Here is a 5,148-nt window from a genome sequence, read left to right as displayed (position 1 = left end):
GGAAAGACACATTAGTGCCCGAAGCCCAGTACGCTGATGCACCTCGATAAAACGCAATGGGGAAAGAAGCAAGACCCGGGAGGAAAAAAAAAAGTTCTGCCATACTTTCTGGGAGGCCCTTCAGTTCTAACCTTATCTTTGGAAAGCAGCTTGCTCAAGACCGTGCCTGGTTTACACGACTTCCCTTTCATTTTAGCTGTACCCTCCCTTGGGCCCAACGGCCAGGACCCTAATCAGGCGGGATCTCCCTGGAACCCAGATACAAGTTTCTGTCCCCACCTTTCTCCTCTACTATCATCTCCTTCTCTTTTGTTCTTTATTTTAATTTTGTACAGTGGAATTGCAGCTACTGCATTTTATTATGAGTGAATTTACAATAGGAGGAGAAGGGCAGTTCACCTCTGGAGTAGTTAACCCTAAAATCCATAACCCCAGTCTAATCATGAGAAAACATCAGGCAAACCCAATTTGAGGAACATTCTGCAAAATATCTGAGCAGTACTCTTCGAAAACATCAGAGTCTAAGATGACTAAATGTAATATGGGATTGAACCCTAGAACAGAAAAAGGACACTAGCAAAAAAGTCTGGAGCTAATAGCATTTTTAATAGCATTTTTTTTTTTTTTTTTTTTTTTTTTTTTTTTGCGGTACGCGGGCCTCTCACTGTTGCAGCCTCTCCCGCTGGGAAGCACGGGCTTCGGACGCGCAGGCTCAGCGGCCATGGCTCACCGGCCCAGCCGCCCAGCGGCACGTGGGACCTTCCTGGCCCGGGGCACGGAACCCGCGTTTCCTGCATTGGCAGGCAGACTCTCAACCACTGCGCCACCAGGGAAGCCCAATTTACTCGTTTTGATCATTGTACTATGACGATGTTAGATGTCAACACTAGAAAAAAACTGAATGGAGGGTAATAAGGAACTCTCTGTTATCTTTGCAGTAGAGATAAATCTTAAGCTATTATTCTAAACCTAAAATTATTCAAAATAAAAAATTTAAAAATCTCTTCTGCTTCCGAATGTTGATAGGAGATAAACACTTTAGTAATTTTATTATTTAAATAGTATGCCTTCATTTTTCCAATATATTGTCCTTATACCAAGGTTTCAAATTTTTCCCCCAAACTGCCCCATACACTTGACACTTTGTTAGCTTTTTTGTTTGTTTGTTTTGTTTTGTTTTTTCGGTACGAGGGCCTCTCACTGTTGTGGCCTCTCCTGTTGCGGAGCACAGGCTCCGGACGTGCAGGCTCAGCGGCCATGGCTCATGGGCCCAGCCACTCCGCGGCATGTGGGATCTTCCCGGACCGGGGCACGAACCCATGTCCCCTGCATCAGGCAGGCGGACTCTCAACCACTGCGCCACCAGGGAAGCCCTAGACTGAAAATTTTTGAGGTAGCAAGGAGTGACCTCCTTAAAAAGGGGATGTTTTTATAGAATGTCAACTATGGCTCAACACTTAACCCATAGTAATGATCAGATTTGAAGATTCTTTGACCATTGGTTGATGAGATTCATCCATTTAATAGGCAGGGGTAAATACATGTTAGTGATGCCCACTCTTTCCATAGTAAAAACTACATTTAAATATAGAATTATATTTTAAATATATATTATATAATATAAATGTATAACAGTCCTCAACAGAATAGAAATGTAGTTTTCATATCTTTTGATTTGAAAAGTACATAGGGCATATTTTTTTTTCTCAGTGCGAAGTTTGAAGTTCATAGCAATTTTTAGTATTCTGCAGTAAAGCCATTATGTATCAGGGACAAAGTTTGGGGACATCTGTCAAATAACTATATGCAAACATAAAATATTCTCTATTATCTAGATGTCCTCACTGGGGAAAAGAGTGCCTCAAGTAAGAAAGTTGACATCTATCTTAATTTGATAGTACCTTCCAAATTAAAGTAAAATAAAATATAATAAACAGAAGACAGAGCTAAAATTAGAAATGTCTTCCTTTAATATTTCAGAAGATTCTTTGACATTTTTCAGTACCTTGAGATCAGCAGGAACCTAAATTATCTTACACAGAAAATGAAATGGTATAGCTGAAAGAAGTTAAATTTAGGAAATTGGACAGACATGTTTGGCCAAGCTCTGCCTTCTACCTGCTGTGCAAACTTGAGCAAGTTGCTTAAACTCTCTAAGCCTCAAGTTTATTATCTGTCTATAGAGTTCTCTTCTACTTGGCAAAGTTAGCTTTACTGTCTTTGTTAAGGATCATTTCACAGGTCCTCTAGCTCTTCTCATGCAACGCCGATCATATGAGGGGTGTTGAATTAACTTTTCTAAGGTGCATAGGATCTCCTAGGAAGATTTTGACTAATATTCCTCTAATTGTCCCTGGGATGTAGAGTTAAGGAGATTTATTGCTATAAACTAATGTGTCCATGAGAATTACCAAGGACAAGAAATGATGAGGAGATTCCTGAGGTAAAATTACATTGAAACAAAGGGGAAGTAAGGCCATATTTAAAACAGACTTTTTTTGTTTTTGGCTGCTTTGGGTCTTTGTTGCGGCGCGGGCTTTCTCTAGTTGTGGTGAGCAGGAGTTACTCTTCATTGTGGTGTGCGGGCTTCTCATTGCGGTGGCTTCTCTTGTTGTGGAGCACAGGCTCTAGGTGCGGGCTTCAGTAGTTGCGGCACGTGGGCTCAGTAGTTGTGGCTCGCGGGCTCTAGAGCGCAGGCTCAGTAGTTGTGATGCACGGCCTTAGTTGCTCTGCGGCATGTGGGATCTTCCCAGCAGGGCTCAAACCCATGCCCTCCTGCATTGGCAGGCGGATTCTTAACCACTGTGCCACCAGGGAAGTCCCCAAAACAGACATTTTTAACCAGGGTTCCATGGATAGAGTTCAGGTGGCCCATATACTTGAGTAGGAAAAAAAGTGCATTTAATTGAAATTCAGTATTTCCATTAGTAGTTTTATGACTTTGTCACCAATAGAAATCCCAACTAATTTTCTCTCATATTATTCTTGTTCCAAATATCTTAAAATAATGAGTAAAAATTGTTTATACTCATACTCCTACTTTGAAGTTATACTAGTTATTAGAAATGCCACTAGATCTTGTTATTTTCTATATTATGAAGACGCATCTACATCAGACTTTTGGATTTTATTATATTTTGATCCATGAATTTCAATGCAACTGGTTAACTTGATAATTCTATGCATGTTATTTTGTACACTTAAGAAATATTTCGAGAAGGAATTCAGAGGCTTCAACAAACTGCCAAAGTGTCCATAGCACAGAAATGTTAAGAACCCTTGGCTTAAGACAAGGGACTACACCGCAGACAGCTGCTTTGGGTGTGCTGGAGCTCACTCTGGTCCTGTAACCCAGCTCGGTGGTAATATTCTGGGAAATAATTCCACAGCCATGTAGGATGATGAGGAAACACAGGGCCCCCCAGCTAGAGCCCTGAGGGGTGGAAAGAGCCTTTTTGGGGACAGGAAAAACCTTTTCTTCACTAGATACATATGGGATCGTAGTTCCCCGACCAAGGATCAAACTTGGAATTCAGGGCCCCTGCAGTGGAAGCTCAGAGTCCTAACCACTGGACTGCCAGGGAATTCCCTGTTACTTGGTTTTTTACAACCTTGTGTAGAGTTTATCAGCATTAGTACTTTGCCTTTATGATCTGTTGGAATTATCATGAGCACCCTTTGGGCCACTGCAAAACCAAAACCAAAGTGGAGGATGTACATGTGTGTCCCTGAAGTTAACCATCTGAATCCACTCCTGTGGTGCCATCTTTCACTCAGTACGATAATCTCTAGGTCCTTCCGTGTCACTGCAAATGGCATTATTTTGTTCTTTTTTTTTTTTTTTTTTTTTTTTTTTATTTTGTTCTTTTTTATGGCTGAGTAATATTCCATTGTATATATGCAGCATTCTTAATACTGAATGCAAGACCCTTTATAATCCAGCCCAGCTACCATTACAGCTTTATCACCAGATACCCCACACCTGGTTCCTCCCCATTTCACCCAGCTTTACTTAACGAATTGCTATTCCTCAAATATGCCGTGTGCTTCCAAGCCTTATGCTAGTCCCTCTTTCTGTTTTACTGGTAAAGCCTATTTATTTTTTTAATGCCTCCATCCATAGCATTTCATGTGCTAGTAGTGTTCTTGGGCCAAGACAAAATGAGTTGCTGCCTTATTTATGTTCCCCAATACTTTTACGAACACTTACATTACTTATCTGTTTTTATATGATCACTTGCTTACATTTCTGTCTTCCCAACTAGATTAACTTCCTCAAGGAAGTTAATAGACCCATTCTATACTTTGCTTACTTTTGTGTCTCCTAGAGGGCCCAGCTCAGTGCCTGTCATACAATTAGCACCAAGTTTCTGCTGAATTAAAGTTACATTAGAGACTAGACACTAGAAATAATGCCACTTGCAGCAACATGGACGGACCTAGAGATTGTCATACTGAGCGAAGTAAGTCAGACAGAGAAATACAAGTATCATATGATATCACTTATATGTGGAATCTAAAAAATGGTACAAATGAACCTATTTACAAAACTGAAATAGAGTCACAGATGTAGAAAACAAACTTACGGTTAACAAGGGGAAAAGTTGGGGGAGGGGTAAATTGGGAGATTGGGATTGACATATACACACTACTATATATAAAATAGATAACTAATAAGAACATACTGTATAGCACAGGGAACTCTACTCAGTGCTCTGTGATGACCTACACAGGACTAGAATCTTAAAAAGAGTGGATATATGTATATGTAAAACTGATTCACTTTGTTGTAGAGCACAACATTGCAAATCAACTATATTCCAATAAAAAATTTTTTAATTAATTTAAAATTTTTTTAATTTAAAAATGTAATAAAAAGGGGAAAAAAGAGTCTAGACACTTGTGTGCAATAGATCATTTCCATCAGCTGGCTTCTTTCAATCTATATTGTATTTTCTTCAAACCACCATTTACAACAGTTTGATTACAGAGCATAATTCACTCCACTGGATGGGGCGTTTTCACCAGTCTTGCCCATTTTTTTTCTTGCAATGTCACTGGAGTGCCTTGAGCATGCAGCCTAATTCCACACACAGAGCAGCCCTTCTGTCCTTATCAACCTCCCACAGACCGCGAAGCCCTCACTGT

The sequence above is a fragment of the Phocoena phocoena genome, chromosome 10 (assembly GCF_963924675.1).
Source record: "Phocoena phocoena chromosome 10, mPhoPho1.1, whole genome shotgun sequence".
Taxonomy (NCBI): domain Eukaryota; kingdom Metazoa; phylum Chordata; class Mammalia; order Artiodactyla; family Phocoenidae; genus Phocoena; species Phocoena phocoena.
The sequence above is the reverse complement of the archived record's forward strand: the minus strand, read 5'-3'. Positions refer to the sequence as shown.